At 36.1% G+C, this 18,493-nt stretch overlaps 1 long non-coding RNA gene and 1 other non-coding gene across 2 annotated transcripts; both read right to left on the reverse strand.

Annotated features, from left to right (window-relative positions):
• Positions 1 to 522: 522 nt before the first annotated feature.
• On the reverse strand, positions 523 to 9,543 carry LOC110910693. The gene is made up of 3 exons (XR_004860877.1): positions 5,355 to 9,543; positions 1,697 to 1,790; positions 523 to 711 (listed from the first exon to the last, which is right to left on the reverse strand). It is a non-coding gene; the product is annotated as an uncharacterized LOC110910693 (long non-coding RNA).
• A 6,366-nt stretch (positions 9,544 to 15,909) lies between these two features.
• On the reverse strand, positions 15,910 to 16,015 carry LOC118479961. Its single transcript, XR_004861603.1, has one exon. It is a non-coding gene; the product is annotated as a small nucleolar RNA R71 (small nucleolar RNA).
• Positions 16,016 to 18,493: the final 2,478 nt, after the last annotated feature.

The following is an 18,493-nucleotide window of genomic DNA, read 5'->3' on the forward strand; positions in this document are numbered from 1 at the left end:
GTCGAGGTGACTTATGGCGAAACACTCCTGTTTCGTCGGAGTGGTGGATGGCGAAACACTTTGTTTCGTTGGGTAGTTCTAATCTTAAACAGTTTACAAGTTCATGTTCATGCAACCAAACACTTTACTTATATTACACACATAATATATCAAACAAACATCTCCACATATAATTCAGTGTGTACAATCACAAGGCAAACAAGCAAACAACTAAACAGTTAACGAGCAATTAATGCTGAAGTAGAATCTTGGAAACTCGAGTTGTCACATGTTTGGTCGGATCCTAATGATCGACCAAATGGGTCGGGTTCGAAAGCATAAGCGATTGTTTAGATCGCTTACCTTTGTGACCCTATATAAGCACAAATCTAAAAGTGACGAGCTAAACATGTTAGAACATGTTTAACGAGATTTAAAAACAGGTTTGATATCAAGACAAAGGGTCTTGATACCCACAAGTAGTTTGGTTACAAAATACGCAAGAATACGCATTTTGGCCGAAACTACGACTCGTCACTGAGCCTAGATAACGTGGTAATCAGTAGGTATAGTGTCACACCCCGAAATATCAGAGCTGGCGTGACTGGACCGGTATCTTCATTGCACAGCGGAAGCAAAAAGCTAAGACTTCTAAAAAATGAACGCCCGCTAATTACTCGAAATCCCGTGGGTTCTTCTATTCCAACCGTTCTGTAGTTTTGACAATGTAACCTGAGAAAGAACATGCGAAAAAGTCAACATAAAGTTGAGCGAGTTCATAGTTTGTTTTGAAAAGATTTAAAATAAATCTTTTTGATAACCGGTTTTAAAGTTGTTGGGAAAATGTAGTAAAATCATTTTCTTGGCATGATATATGAAAACTGTGAGTCTAGCCCACGAGAGTCTTTGTGCATTGCACGAGAGAGAATGGGCCAAGCCCAAACGAACCTTTGTAAGCAGGATCAGCGTGTCCTCTTACTTAGGTATAGTTTGAAAAACGTTACCAAAGTTTGTAAATCCATGTATTTGTGAGTTTACTTCAAATGAATCTTAAAAACATTTGAAAGTTCAGTTTATAAGTAGGTATGTAATGCGTCTATGAACATGTTGATCATTAATGTGTAGCTAAGACATTAATATGTGTGCCGACATAGGAAGCACTCAATCCGGTAGACGATTTAAGTGTCGATTCACTTCGACAGGGACACAAAAGCACTCTAAGTGGCCGCACAAGGACCGTGAGTGGGGCTCGCCCGTACCCGATAGATCTACCCCCTGTTCCGTGGTCCTTAAAAGGATTAATGGTGCCTAAGTTAGCGCCTATTCGCACGTGATCCAAGAGTTCATTCCATAGCTTAATCATACCATAGTTAATATGTATTTCAAAAGAAAAAGGGGGACATAAACCCATTGGGTTGTCTCGTTGTTCGTACGCAGAACAACCCAGTCCCGTTGTAGTAACTAGGACATTCCTGTCACTAGTCATGAAAATCATGCACGTTTGTGAAATACGCGTTTGTTTTGTAAGACCGGTATGTTTAGTATAAACCGTTCGTAAACCATTTGAGTTCCTTGAAATCCATTCGCAATATGGTTTAGAAATATGAGTTTTCGTTCAACGAAAAGTTGTTTATTTTTGCAAAACTTGCATGTCTTTCCACCCCCGAAAACATTTATAAAAATGTAAAACAGTAAAAAGTGGGGGTTATGAACTCACCTGGACATCCCTGTGCAAAGCTAGCTTAACGTGATTCCGTGATGTTGTTCCAAGAACGTGAACTCGCTAGCGTGCAACTATAGCATTCCTAATCCTAACAAGGAATAACTTATCAGTTTCTAATTTAAACGTAGCTAAACTACGTGTCTGAGCTCTATCGAATCGTTAACTAAACGACTCTAAGGTAGTGTTATCTTGACTTAGAATTACCATTTTATGGTTATTTGATCCCGTTTATAATTGGGATAATACTAAGTCACGAAATCGATTAAGTTTTCGAGTGTTATAAGATATATACTTATATTTATGTATATAATCAAATATATGTACATGAAGTCAGGTTAGTTGTCATAACTAGAAATACGCAGAGGGATAGCGGTACGTGTCGTGTTCGGTTTAGACGTTTGTAACGAATAATTTTTATCAGAATTTCGAAGTCTCGACACTCGAAATAAATATAAATAATTATATTTATGTTATATGTTTCCCGAGCACTAGACTTTTGAAATACGATTTCCGAATCGTTGGCGTTAGGAATAAATATAAAACATTATATTTATTTTATAAAATATTTCTGAATTTTTGGGCGTTTGAAATAAATATAAACATTATATTTGTTTGTAAAAACGCTCGGAAATCTCGATGTTTGAAATAACTATAACGTTATATTTATTTTAAATAAGCATTGGTCTCGTGATTCGTAACGTCGTCAAAAATAATTATACTTTATACCTATTTCACAAATATACTTTGCTTCCGATAAATATCGTTTGTAAAATACAAACGTATCGGATTTCGAATTTTTACGAAAAACGGACAGAGTTTCCTCTGTTTTTTGAATAACCCGACAACTCAAGTTGTCGTTATTTTGTCAAAATTTAACAATTTATTCAACAACAATATATATATATATATATATATATATATATATATATATATATATATAGGGTAAGGTTCATGCGAGAACCACCCTTATTGCGAGAACCGCGAGAACCAATGTGAACACAAAATAAAATCTAAAAAAAATCAAAAAAGCACTCAAAATTTTTTTTTATTTTTTTTAATATTTTTTAACAAAAAATCGCTATATTTCGTTCCATAAAAAAAAAAAAAAACTTTTTTTTTTCCGAGTAACAGTTATCCATGCACATGTGCATATGTATCATTACTTCAACAAATTCGGTAATACATTATCAGGAATAGACAATTGCACTTTAATTTACAATACCATTAGTAATACACTACTTTTTACATTACCAATATTCAAAATGCACATGTGCATAATTAGGTATAACCATGATATAACGTGTTTTGGTACAAAAAGTTTGTGATTTTGAATGGAGAAGTAGACCCATATACATGTTTTTTGGTTAGTTATATCTAGTGGTTGATGGTTTGGTTATAGTTGTCAATTTTTTATGTAATATGTTGATTGGATGGTATAAATGGTGTTTACATACATGTAATAAAGTGAAAATATTGTTAATGGTATTGTATTATGGATGGTAGGAGGTAATGGTATTGTATTATGGATGGTAGGAGGTAATGGTAGTGTATTATGGATGGTATGATAGATGAAAAGGAAAGTGTATTCAAAGTGGTGTACCAAAACACCTTATTTCATGTTGATACATATAATGCACATGTGCATTTCTAATATTGGTAATGTAAAAAGTAGTGTATTACATATGGTAGTGTAAATGAAAGTGCAATTGTCTAATATATGTAATGAATTACGGAATTTGTCAAAGAAATGACAGAAATGCACATGTGCATGCTTGTGTATTATGGATGGAATGATAGATGAAAGAGAAAGTAGTGTACCAAAACACCTTATTTCCTGTTGATACATATAGATGCACATGTGCATTTCTAACATTGGTAATATAAAAAAGATAGTGTATTACACGTAGTAGTGTAAATGAAAGTGCAATTGACTATTATTTGTAATGAATTACGGAATTTGACAAAGAAACGACACATATGCACATGTGCATGGATAACTGTTACTCGAATTTTTTTTTTTTTTTTTTGAAATTTTTTTTTATTTTTTTTATTAACAAAATATAGCGATTTTTTCAAAAAAAATAGTAAAAAAATAAAAAAAAATTTTTTTTGGGTGTTTTTTAGATTTTTTTAGGAATTACTGTTTGTGTTTACACTGGTTCTCGCGGTTCTCGCAATAAGGGGTGGTTCCTAACGGATCTTTGTCCTATATATATATATATATATAGGGTAAGGTTCATGCGAGAACCACCCTTATTGCGAGAACCGCGAGAACCAATGTGAACACAAAATAAAATCTAAAAAAAATCAAAAAAGCACTCAAATTTTTTTTTTATTTTTTTAATATTTTTTAACAAAAAATAGCTATATTTCGTTCCATAAAAAAAAAAAAAAAACTTTTTTTTTTTCGAGTAACAGTTATCCATGCACATGTGCATATGTATCATTACTTCAACAAATTCGGTAATACATTATCAGGAATAGACAATTGCACTTTAATTTACAATACCATTAGTAATACACTACTTTTTACATTACCAATATTCAAAATGCACATGTGCATAATTAGGTATAACCATCATATAACGTGTTTTGGTACAAAAAGTTTGTGATTTTGAATGGAGAAGTAGACCCATATACATGTTTTTTGGTTAGTTATATCTAGTGGTTGATGGTTTGGTTATAGTTGTCAATTTTTTATGTAATATGTTGATTGGATGGTATAAATGGTGTTTACATACATGTAATAAAGTGAAAATATTGTTAATGGTATTGTATTATGGATGGTAGGAGGTAATGGTATTGTATTATGGATGGTAGGAGGTAATGGTAGTGTATTATGGATGGTATGATAGATGAAAGGGAAAGTGTATTCAAAGTGGTGTACCAAAACACCTTATTTCATGTTGATACATATAATGCACATGTGCATTTCTAATATTGGTAATGTAAAAAGTAGTGTATTACATATGGTAGTGTAAATGAAAGTGCAATTGTCTAATATATGTAATGAATTACGGAATTTGTCAAAGAAATGACAGAAATGCACATGTGCATGCTTGTGTATTATGGATGGAATGATAGATGAAAGAGAAAATAGTGTACCAAAACACCTTATTTCCTGTTGATACATATAGATGCACATGTGCATTTCTAACATTGGTAATGTAAAAGATAGTGTATTACACGTAGTAGTGTAAATGAAAGTACAATTGACTATTATTTGTAATGAATTACGGAATTTGACAAAGAAACGACACATATGCACATGTGCATGGATAACTGTTACTCGAATTTTTTTTTTTTTGAATTTTTTTTATTTTTTTTATTAACAAAATATAGCGATTTTTTCAAAAAAAAAAATAGTAAAAAAATAAAAAAATTTTTTTTTGGGTGTTTTTTAGATTTTTTTAGGAATTACTGTTTGTGTTCACACTGGTTCTCGCGGTTCTCGCAATAAGGGGTGGTTCCTAACGGATCTTTGTCCTATATATATATGTATATATATATAATTACTCGTCAAATGCAAAAGCGTAAATAATCACTAATGTATAAACGTTATCTAATAATTAATTGAATCGGGTCGAGCTCGGTCGCGTAAACTAACTAAAATCTAACTAACGTAAACTAGCTCGCTATGTTTAAACTTTACCGCGTCGTGTGTTTGCTGGTTTCGACTGGCTGATCAGGTTGACTGTTGACCCGAGTTGACCAGCATTGACTGAGTTGTCCCGGTGTTGACCGAACCCAAATCTGACTTTGACCACGGTTGACTGAACCGTTGACTTGTTGACCCAAAATCTGGCCGTGGTTGACCGTTAACCCGAAACGAGACCCGAACTGAAACCACACACATCTGCTATTGACAAATTCTGATCCAAACCCGATTCCGTAGCGAACCCGTCTAAACCCGAAACCTGGACCGCGAACCCGAGACATAAATATGTCCCGCTTAATCACAAGCCTAACCGACCGCCATCATCGCTATTGCCGTGGACCCGTCACCAAGCACCATCCCGTTACTATCCGAACCAAAAATCAAGCCAAAACGAGAATCTGTAACATCTTCCCCGGACCCGAATCAAACTGAAACGAACTGAACATAAACACCAACACTGCCATCATCACTACCACCACTACCACCACCGGAGTGGAGGTGTTTGATTCGCGGCTGCCGGAGTCGTTACGACCGGCGACGTAGCTCGAAACGGAAAACCCATCACCATTGTAATCATCATCATCTTGTATCATCGTCATCATCATCGACGGAAAAACCTTAGCGCCGCCGTACAACTCCGCCGTCGTCGGAATAACCGGGGGGGGGGCAATGGGAGATCGGACGTCACTGCGTCACCACCACCCCACCTTTGCCGCCCGACACAACCACAACACCTAATTAACCAGACTTAGCACTTAGACTAGTTAATAGGTTGTTCAAGCTCTCAAAATAACTCACAAAACAATTGATGTAGTGTAAAATTCTGGACAGATCTGAAGTGAATCTGTCGAGAATTGTAAAGCCAAAAACCCATCTAAAATGATCTCCAACATCCGTATAATATAGGTAAAGTGTGGTGGAAGTTTACTCAATGCAGGCCATACCATTCCATGATGGTAATTTAACACATCATTCCCACTTCTGTCAATACAGTCGCCTGACCAAAGGAAAAAGGCATGGGATTGCTATTATTTTGTTATATTTTTTTTAAACAAATTGTCTTTTACATCCTTTCTAGAAGATCTACAAATTATTATTATATTTTGCAAAGTCTTCTGATCCCACTCTAACTATATGTATTTATATTTATATTTATAATGTAACTAAATGATAAATAAAATTTATCATATCTATAGTTACAAAATGTAGTACAACAAGATCATATCAGTATTAGTTGATATTTATAAGTTTCAATCAAGTGACATACACTTACACATATGGTCATATTATATTAGTATAATATTGCAATTTCATATGCCATAATGGGTATGGCAAAAGAAAACGTGAGATGGCTTCTCACTTTATTGGAATTTGTTTTTCACCAAGCTATCAAAAAGTATGGCATGGATTAAGTTTTGTTAGATGTATAAAACACTAACTTCATTATGCCCACTAGTCACTCGTATAAAATAGAACCATAAAAAAAAATTTAATTTGTCGGGTGTTGTCAGTATTTCGCACGGTTTCAGCTCGTTACCGTTAAATATTCAACGTTTTTTTTCGTAGACCACCGTTCGCGCACTTTAAAGTCAGACAACCGTTCCTAGGCATTCCACAAGCCTAATTAAGTTAATTCGTGTCTTAACACTACTTATTATCGCCTTAAACGTTTGTTAATCGCATAATTAGGAGCCGTTAATTACCGGTTGTCACATTCTCCCCCTGTTGTAGAAATTTCGTCCTCGAAATTTAGTCTATGTTACCTCCTTAGAGTTGTGTTGCTCCTAGGTAAGTCCGAATAAAACCAAAATGAATGACTGCGTAATCAAATCCAGACTTATTCGAATTATATGAACGTCAAGACATTTTGCATCAATAAAAACCCAACGGTTCAACTGAGTTTGTTCAAGAAACCGATGTCAAGTGAACGAAGCGTAGTGATACTATCACCAATGCGACCAAGTTTACAGGATTCAACAAAAGAGGAATTTCGACCAATAGAATTCCAATGGAACGTTCACAATATGCAATCAATTTTTGAAACAAGAGAATTTACTACCAACGGATACTTGCGTTGGTTGTTGTATGATTGAAACTCGAATTCAACAAGCTCAAATAAATAGAATCCTAAAAATGATTTGTCAACTATCGAACCAGTAAATAAATAAGATAAAATCAAGGTGTTGACATTGTTGAGTTGAAAGGATACACCGAATGAAATACAAACGAACCTGGTGTATCATCGTCGTAATACATAGTTGCATTAAGACTACTTAAATGATGTGTCAATCGAAAAGCATATGTGGTTTTGCATGAAACAATCGATTACGATTAGCAAAGGCTACAAGTTTATACCGACGCCACAAGGTGTCGTTATGAATGAAATAATTCAACAATAGCGGTGACCGAACAAGCATCACCGTGTTTTAATCAGATAAAAGGTTCAACAAAGTAAATCTGAATGTTTGTTTCAAACAAATCTCGTAGGATTTTCGATTGAAAATGAAATAAATAAATAACGTTTTCGATCGAAAATGAAAGAGCAATAAATATACAAAATGTTTGATCGATGCTGAAAGAACCGTTAAGAGGTACACCGAAATATGACATAAATTTGTGTACCATTATCTTAACACACGATTGTGTAAAGATTGCTTTAATATGATAAATCAACAAAGCGGATTTAATATCAATAAACAAATAAATAAATGATTAAATCCGTACATAATATGAGCAACGAGATTAGCGCAAGCTTTAGACTTGTGAAAGACGCCACCACAAGGTGATCGTGATCAAAGAAACGATACAATGAAGTCGAAGACCAAACAAGCATGTTATGGTTCAAAGCAAATGAAGTGCTTGTTGGGATTATTTCGAATATGATGGCCTCAATCCATCATATGGAATCTTGAATCGAATATATATTTCGAGCAAGTTCAACAATTAAACTTGGTTTAGTCACATTCCAACGATAAATGCATGTGTTAACAAGAGATTTCGACATGGTTACAACGAAAAACCATGTATACCACTCAAAAGAAAATGAGTTTTCCAAGAAATCCGTCGACTCGATATCAAAGAGTCAACACATTGCAATAAGGCGGGTCATCTAGATCACAATGCAACGCTCAAGTATAGTGAAAGAATATTTGGACTTTGATAAAGCATCAATTTGGAGTGAAACCACATGCGCAACAAACAATGCATGCGTATCAGATGAATTTGTCAAAAAAAAAAAAATGAAACAATTGAGTGTTCGCTATCATGAAATAAAATCTTCATGGTGCAATGACCATTAGGGGGAGTAGAAATACGAAAATCTACTCACTATATGCAAAAGTCAGAATTTCAACAAAAGAAATTTAAGGACTTTACCTGGAATTCCACGTGATAACCGTTTGTTAGTTGACATTACCATGGAATGTCGAACATAGCGTAATCGCCATAAATGAAATAGAGGAGATGCGAAGACGTGTGACTTCTTTTGCAGCGCCAACAATTGTGAGTCTCTTCAGACTAAGTATCGACCATTGTGAAATCTTGTTTAAACGTACCTCAGCGTGTTTCATGTCGTTTGCAGGATCACGTGGCATATTGCTGCTTTTCGATCAGTAGTTCTCCCACTGACGAAATTAGCATCATTGTTGTCGTGTCTATTTGTGTTTTCCCCGAGGCCTTGCCTCGAAAGTCGTGTGTGATGTACTCTGACGTCCGCTGACGTATGGCTTAAGTTTCGCGTATACTTGTGCACTAGTGTTTCGTTCCGCGTAGAATGTGATTTGCTCCGACATCCGTCGACGTATAATTTGAGTTTCATTTATTCTCGTGCACTACCATTTCAGTCCGCGTAGGTTACCTGCTCAGGTAAGTAAGATAGCATAGACGACATAATATAATGGCGTTTGCGCGAGTTAATAATCACAGTTCCTACGTGAGGACCTTTAACGAATTTCGTCATAAGTTTTCCAGAGGTCCTAAATGTGTGTTACCACAACTCTCAAAGTCTTGCTTTATGTGTGTAATTGTTTCGTGTACTGTGTATCAACACAACACTTGTGTTTGTTTAAAACCAAAATTGTTGACTCATTGTTTTCGGCAACGGTTGGAACCCATATTCGAGTCTTAGGCGTTCTGTATGTGTTCAATTCTTGATATCTAAGTCCCCAGAGGATAGTGAGGTTAAAGCCTAGGTATCTCTATAGAAACCTAATTCGCTAAAACCTATAGCTCTGATACCAATCAGTCACACCCCGAAATATCAGAGCTGGCGTGACTGGACCGGTATCTTCATTGCACAGCGGAAGCAAAAAGCTAAGACTTCTAAAAAATGAACGCCCGCTAATTACTCGAAATCCCGTGGGTTCTTCTATTCCAACCGTTCCGTAGTTTTGACAATGTAACCTGAGAAAGAACATGCGAAAAAGTCAACATAAAGTTGAGCGAGTTCATAGTTTGTTTTGAAAAGATTTAAAATAAATCTTTTTGATAACCGGTTTTAAAGTTGTTGGGAAAATGTAGTAAAATCATTTTCTTGGCATGATATATGAAAACTGTGAGTCTAGCCCACGAGAGTCTTTGTGCATTGCACGAGAGAGAATGGGCCAAGCCCAAACGAACCTTTGTAAGCAGGATCAGCGTGTCCTCTTACTTAGGTATAGTTTGAAAAACGTTACCAAAGTTTGTAAATCCATGTATTTGTGAGTTTACTTCAAATGAATCTTAAAAACATTTGAAAGTTCAGTTTATAAGTAGGTATGTAATGCGTCTATGAACATGTTGATCATTAATGTGTAGCTAAGACATTAATATGTGTGCCGACATAGGAAGCACTCAACCCGGTAGACGATTTAAGTGTCGATTCACTTCGACAGGGACACAAAAGCACTCTAAGTGGCCGCACAAGGACCGTGAGTGGGGCTCGCCCGTACCCGATAGATCTACCCCCTGTTCCGTGGTCCTTAAAAGGATTAATGGTGCCTAAGTTAGCGCCTATTCGCACGTGATCCAAGAGTTCATTCCATAGCTTAATCATACCATAGTTAATATGTATTTCAAAAGAAAAAGGGGGACATAAACCCATTGGGTTGTCTCGTTGTTCGTACGCAGAACAACCCAGTCCCGTTGTAGTAACTAGGACATTCCTGTCACTAGTCATGAAAATCATGCACGTTTGTGAAATACGCGTTTGTTTTGTAAGACCGGTATGTTTAGTATAAACCATTCGTAAACCATTTGAGTTCCTTGAAATCCATTCGCAATATGGTTTAGAAATATGAGTTTTCGTTCAACGAAAAGTTGTTTATTTTTGCAAAACTTGCATGTCTTTCCACCCCCGAAAACATTTATAAAAATGTAAAACAGTAAAAAGTGGGGGTTATGAACTCACCTGGACATCCCTGTGCAAAGCTAGCTTAACGTGATTCCGTGATGTTGTTCCAAGAATGTGAACTCGCTAGCGTGCAACTATAGCATTCCTAATCCTAATAAGGAATAACTTATCAGTTTCTAATTTAAACGTGGCTAAACTACGTGTCCGAGCTCTATCGAATCGTTAACTAAACGACTCTAAGGTAGTGTTATCTTGACTTAGAATTACCATTTTATGGTTATTTGATCCCGTTTATAATTGGGATAATACTAAGTCACGAAATCGATTAAGTTTTCGAGTGTTATAAGATATATACTTATATTTATGTATATAATCAAATATATGTACATGAAGTCATGAATTCAGGTTAGTTGTCATAACTAGAAATACGCAGAGGGATAGCGGTACGTGTCGTGTTCGGTTTAGACGTTTGTAACGAATAATTTTTATCAGAATTTCGAAGTCTCGACACTCGAAATAAATATAAATAATTATATTTATGTTATATGTTTCCCGAGCACTAGACTTTTGAAATACGATTTCCGAATCGTTGGCGTTAGGAATAAATATAAAACATTATATTTATTTTATAAAATATTTCTGAATTTTTGGGCGTTTGAAATAAATATAAACATTATATTTGTTTGTAAAAACGCTCGGAAATCTCGATGTTTGAAATAACTATAACGTTATATTTATTTTAAATAAGCATTGGTCTCGTGATTCGTAACGTCGTCAAAAATAATTATACTTTATACTTATTTCACAAATATACTTTGCTTCCGATAAATATCGTTTGTAAAATACAAACGTATCGGATTTCGAATTTTTACGAAAAACGGACAGAGTTTCCTCTGTTTTTTGAATAACCCGACAACTCAAGTTGTCGTTATTTTGTCAAAATTTAACAATTTATTCAACAACAATATATATATATATATATATATATGTATATATATATAATTACTCGTCAAATGCAAAAGCGTAAATAATCACTAATGTATAAACGTTATCTAATAATTAATTGAATCGGGTCGAGCTCGGTCGCGTAAACTAACTAAAATCTAACTAACGTAAACTAGCTCGCTATGTTTAAACTTTACCGCGTCGTGTGTTTGCTGGTTTCGACTGGCTGATCAGGTTGACTGTTGACCCGAGTTGACCAGCATTGACTGAGTTGTCCCGGTGTTGACCGAACCCAAATCTGACTTTGACCACGGTTGACTGAACCGTTGACTTGTTGACCCAAAATCTGGCCGTGGTTGACCGTTAACCCGAAACGAGACCCGAACTGAAACCACACACATCTGCTATTGACAAATTCTGATCCAAACCCGATTCCGTAGCGAACCCGTCTAAACCCGAAACCTGGACCGCGAACCCGAGACATAAATATGTCCCGCTTAATCACAAGCCTAACCGACCGCCATCATCGCTATTGCCGTGGACCCGTCACCAAGCACCATCCCGTTACTATCCGAACCAAAAATCAAGCCAAAACGAGAATCTGTAACATCTTCCCCGGACCCGAATCAAACTGAAACGAACTGAACATAAACACCAACACTGCCATCATCACTACCACCACTACCACCACCGGAGTGGAGGTGTTTGATTCGCGGCTGCCGGAGTCGTTACGACCGGCGACGTAGCTCGAAACGGAAAACCCATCACCATTGTAATCATCATCATCTTGTATCATCGTCATCATCATCGACGGAAAAACCTTAGCGCCGCCGTACAACTCCGCCGTCGTCGGAATAACCGGGGGGGGGGGGGCAATGGGAGATCGGACGTCACTGCGTCACCACCACCCCACCTTTGCCGCCCGACACAACCACAACACCTAATTAACCAGACTTAGCACTTAGACTAGTTAATAGGTTGTTCAAGCTCTCAAAATAACTCACAAAACAATTGATGTAGTGTAAAATTCTGGACAGATCTGAAGTGAATCTGTCGAGAATTGTAAAGCCAAAAACCCATCTAAAATGATCTCCAACATCCGTATAATATAGGTAAAGTGTGGTGGAAGTTTACTCAATGCAGGCCATACCATTCCATGATGGTAATTTAACACATCATTCCCACTTCTGTCAATACAGTCGCCTGACCAAAGGAAAAAGGCATGGGATTGCTATTATTTTGTTATATTTTTTTTAAACAAATTGTCTTTTACATCCTTTCTAGAAGATCTACAAATTATTATTATATTTTGCAAAGTCTTCTGATCCCACTCTAACTATATGTATTTATATTTATATTTATAATGTAACTAAATGATAAATAAAATTTATCATATCTATAGTTACAAAATGTAGTACAACAAGATCATATCAGTATTAGTTGATATTTATAAGTTTCAATCAAGTGACATACACTTACACATATGGTCATATTATATTAGTATAATATTGCAATTTCATATGCCATAATGGGTATGGCAAAAGAAAACGTGAGATGGCTTCTCACTTTATTGGAATTTGTTTTTCACCAAGCTATCAAAAAGTATGGCATGGATTAAGTTTTGTTAGATGTATAAAACACTAACTTCATTATGCCCACTAGTCACTCGTATAAAATAGAACCATAAAAAAAAATTTAATTTGTCGGGTGTTGTCAGTATTTCGCACGGTTTCAGCTCGTTACCGTTAAATATTCAACTTTTTTTTTCGTAGACCACCGTTCGCGCACTTTAAAGTCAGACAACCGTTCCTAGGCATTCCACAAGCCTAATTAAGTTAATTCGTGTCTTAACACTACTTATTATCGCCTTAAACGTTTGTTAATCGCATAATTAGGAGCCGTTAATTACCGGTTGTCACATTCTCCCCCTGTTGTAGAAATTTCGTCCTCGAAATTTAGTCTATGTTACCTCCTTAGAGTTGTGTTGCTCCTAGGTAAGTCCGAATAAAACCAAAATGAATGACTGCGTAATCAAATCCAGACTTATTCGAATTATATGAACGTCAAGACATTTTGCATCAATAAAAACCCAACGGTTCAACTGAGTTTGTTCAAGAAACCGATGTCAAGTGAACGAAGCGTAGTGATACTATCACCAATGCGACCAAGTTTACAGGATTCAACAAAAGAGGAATTTCGACCAATAGAATTCCAATGGAACGTTCACAATATGCAATCAATTTTTGAAACAAGAGAATTTACTACCAACGGATACTTGCGTTGGTTGTTGTATGATTGAAACTCGAATTCAACAAGCTCAAATAAATAGAATCCTAAAAATGATTTGTCAACTATCGAACCAGTAAATAAATAAGATAAAATCAAGGTGTTGACATTGTTGAGTTGAAAGGATACACCGAATGAAATACAAACGAACCTGGTGTATCATCGTCGTAATACATAGTTGCATTAAGACTACTTAAATGATGTGTCAATCGAAAAGCATATGTGGTTTTGCATGAAACAATCGATTACGATTAGCAAAGGCTACAAGTTTATACCGACGCCACAAGGTGTCGTTATGAATGAAATAATTCAACAATGGCATGGATTAAGTTTTGTTAGATGTATAAAACACTAACTTCATTATGCCCACTAGTCACTCGTATAAAATAGAACCATAAAAAAAAATTTAATTTGTCGGGTGTTGTCAGTATTCGCACGGTTTCAGCTCGTTACCGTTAAATATTCAACGTTTTTTTTTCGTAGACCACCGTTCGCGCACTTTAAAGTCAGACAACCGTTCCTAGGCATTCCACAAGCCTAATTAAGTTAATTCGTGTCTTAACACTACTTATTATCGCCTTAAACGTTTGTTAATCGCATAATTAGGAGCCGTTAATTACCGGTTGTCACATATAGTCACTAGGGACTATAACCATCGTGATTACGCTCACGTTAGGAAGTTCAAACGAACTTCGCATTGACCATAAACTGGTAAATGCAGAAAGTCAAAATGCAGTTTGACTTTAACGCTAAAACGAAGAAAAAGAACGAAAGAATACTTACAGAAGGTCCCCACAAGTTTGATTTTCCAAGTATTTCTCAGGTATGAAGTGTTTTACACTTCAACTTAGAGAAAATCTCAGAAATCAAGTGAGTTTGAAGTGAAATCATGAGGGGTGTTTATAGTTTTCGTACAACCGTTAGGATCGTTCATCGAAAACCGAGCTTCAATCTCATCCGTACACCTCATGCCCACTGATTTATGAAACCATGGGACATTAAAACCAGCCCATAGGAACCTTAAAACCATTTGCAAAACCAAGGACCAGCTGGGTTTTCTTAAAAATGGTTTCTGCTAGTCTGGGAGGGCTTTACAAACTGGAAGAGGTTCCATACGGTCCGTAAGGACCTGGTTAGCTGGCAATAAGTTTCAAAAAATGGCAGAACAGGCCCCTGAGTCTTCGAACTTGATTTTTGATGCATTTTGACAGGTTTAAGCCCCGTTAACCCCATTTAAGGGCTCAAATATGAAGTTAAAGTATAGGGAACTTAAAATATGCTCAAAAATATGTCGGATGTCAGTTCGTTTGGCCGTACGGTTACGTTGTTCGGTTAATTACGACGGAAGTCGTAACGGACGTGAAAACGATCCAAATTGTGAAACGAATGAAGTTTTATCATACCAAACACTAAAATAAAATATTTTAATGCTTACATAAAGTTTTGGATGTCCGGATGTATTCAGAACGTAAGATATGCGCGAAAATGCAAACTTATGCACTTTTTGACGCTTTTAGTCCCTGAATGAGCATAAAGTTTATTTTAGCATACCAAACCCCTCAAAGCCTATTTCTAAGCTATGTAAAGGATATTTAGGGTATGTTTAACTTATGATCAAGTTCCGGAATGTCCGTTACAGTACGAATTGACATACTTTCATAGTTTGTCGAATTTAGTCCCTGTAAGCGAATAAACTTGATTTCGGCACACCAAACCTTCCAAAACTTATTTCTAAGTTGTGTAAAGGTTATTTAAGGTATGTTAAGCCTATGTCACTATTCCGGAGTGTTTTCTGCATTAAACTGGTTATATTTACGCATCAGTGCGCGTATAACCTTCCAGAAAGCGATTTAGAGCCAAAAATCGAACAAGAATTGATATGTGCAAATGATACACATATTTATACAAATCCCAAGTATGAAACACAATATTTCATTGGTTTGGTATTTGTTTGATGGTTGAAGTGACACAGATGTCACAAAAACTGCTAACTAATGATTGAAATTAGCTATTTTCTTCAAGAAGATGGGGAATCTTTATATGAAACATGGGAACATTTCAAAGAACTTCTTCAGAAATGTCAACACCATGGGTTAGAAGTATGGCAACAAGTTTCCATCTTCTACAAATGGTTATTACCTCAAACACGCCAAATCCTAGATTCCAATTCTGGAGGGATTTTGGGAAATAGGCGCCCTGCTGAAGTATTCACTCAGATTGTGAAAATGGCCATGACTAGCTTTCAATGGCATACCCCTCGAACTGCAAAAGCTAAAGCCCTTGGTGCATACAAAGTTGATGAAATCACATATCAAGCCTAAATCGAAGCTTTAACCTAAAAAATTAATAAGCATGAAGTGAATAAGTCACTACAATGGTTATGGCTTGTGAAGGATGCGGGGACCGAACGAAAACTGGATTTGTACCCAAAAAGCCTGTTAGGATCTGAGTTTCTTTATGATTGTGTTTTTCGTTTGATAATTAAGAAGATGAGTAAGTAAATGCAGCGGAATATAAATGGAAACAAACTTTGATACACAATCAAATAGGAGAAATGCTTTTCACACACATTTTAACATAGAACCGAATGATTGAATTTATTTCAAACTTCAATTACAATATGCATGCATGTATAACAAACTCCCCCTCAGCTTGAGCTCACAGTATTTGTTCGTGCAGGAAGACAAGTGGTGAAAGAGCTAATAGAACAGTACAGGGTACTGTTCTATTTATAGGCACGAGCAAACCACTGAAGCATCTTGGCTGACGTCACCATGAAAGTGACATCTAACCTCCTAACAACCTGTAACTACTGATCTAATACAACTACTGCTTGCTAACTACTGATTACATTACAATACAATGAATAAACAAACTACTGCATCCCATTCTGTTGGACCGTGTTGTGACCCTAAACAGTGAGTAAAAGGCAGTTCATCTTCATATACAGAGGCGGAATCAAAGTAAATGAAGTCACACAGCTTTATCCTCTTAATTTCCTTTCTATTAACACTTTCCGAGTGAATTACAATGATTTCTGACAAAATTTTGGCAGCACCTCGACTCTAATTTCGCTCCAAAGTCCCAGAATGAAATCTCACAACAACTATATATAGTAGTGCTGATTCCGCTCGAAATGGTTCGAGCGGAGCCCCATGAGATTACGAGCGGAAGCACCAGGTTTGTTTTGGAGCGGAATCACCTATAAAACTTCAGGAGCGGAATTACATTAGCACCTGATTTCGCTTCAAATGACACAAATGTCATTTGGAGCGGAATTACATCCTTAAACCACTTTTTCATTTCCAAGCTCCAATCTGATCCTATCTAGACCTAAGACTCGATTAAGACGTAGATAACAGACATTCAGTGCACCAACAGACTCCCCCTTGGATGTTGACGAAGTCTTCGGCGTCGAGTCTTTAGTCTTGGTCTCTTTCCAAACTTTGTCTTCTCATTGCAAAAAGTCTTTCTTCACAGGTTCAGGAACTCAACCTAGCTCCATCTTCAATCTCCCCTTTGACTGTTGATCCAGACTCCCCCTTTCACAGACTCCCCCTCTCAGTATGCTAGGATCTAGGGTCTTGGTCTAGTTCAAACTTTGACTTTTTGAGCCATGAGGATAATGAAATCCACAACCTGTTACTCAACCAATAACATTACAATCTATTGATTTTAACAATAAATCTCAATATCTATCAGTTTAGAAATCCACTCAAGTATTCAGGTCCAAGTTAATGACCCTGATTACTTAATTAATCTACCAAGTTCAACTTAATGACCTTGATTGATCTTGTGACAAAACAGACTGACTTTGGTTTAAACTTTTCAAACTTTATCTGAAAAATAACAAGCATCAAATTAATGAACTTGTTTTGACTTTTTCAACAACCCAAACTTCATCAAGATAAGCTCTCCTCATTCTCCAGTCCAGAACTTTTCCTGCATCTGCTTCAATCCTCGAGAATCCAACAATCAACTCTCCACCTTGGTTTGTCGGAAATAAAGTAGAAATAAAATCTTTTTGGATTTTAATGAAGTTTCTAAACTAGGAAATGAAATATAGAAACTCAAATTGCAGAAGGTAAAGAAATTAAACTATTTACAAACATGTTTTTGGTGAGCGTGTCAGGAAATCATATCAGCTTATCAGACAAATTACTAGTACCATTAAGCTTAATTTCATACTCAGAATTAAACAATTCACGTAGATTGTCGATATACTGATCCACTTTAAATTCTCACACAAATTTAAATTTACTCAGGATACGATTTAGATGTTTTAGGAACTTAATTCATTCATGTGTCTCACCTCTTGAATATACTCCCGTATCCAGAATCCCAATATTCAGTCTTACAGGTGAGTATACCACAGATGATATCTGTAAGGGGTTAGATGCGAGGGCCGTGAGAGGTCAGGTCGATACTTCGGTATACGCAGAGAGATGACAGCTTCGTCTTTTCGGTGTGTCCCCTTTAGAGGATCTTTTGTTTCAACAGCAATGATTATCAATTTTATTGTTTAATCAATTTGCTAAGGGCGATGCTATGTTTCAAGCATTTGCGGAAAGTA

Source organism: Helianthus annuus, chromosome 6, assembly GCF_002127325.2.
Source record: "Helianthus annuus cultivar XRQ/B chromosome 6, HanXRQr2.0-SUNRISE, whole genome shotgun sequence".
Taxonomy (NCBI): domain Eukaryota; kingdom Viridiplantae; phylum Streptophyta; class Magnoliopsida; order Asterales; family Asteraceae; genus Helianthus; species Helianthus annuus.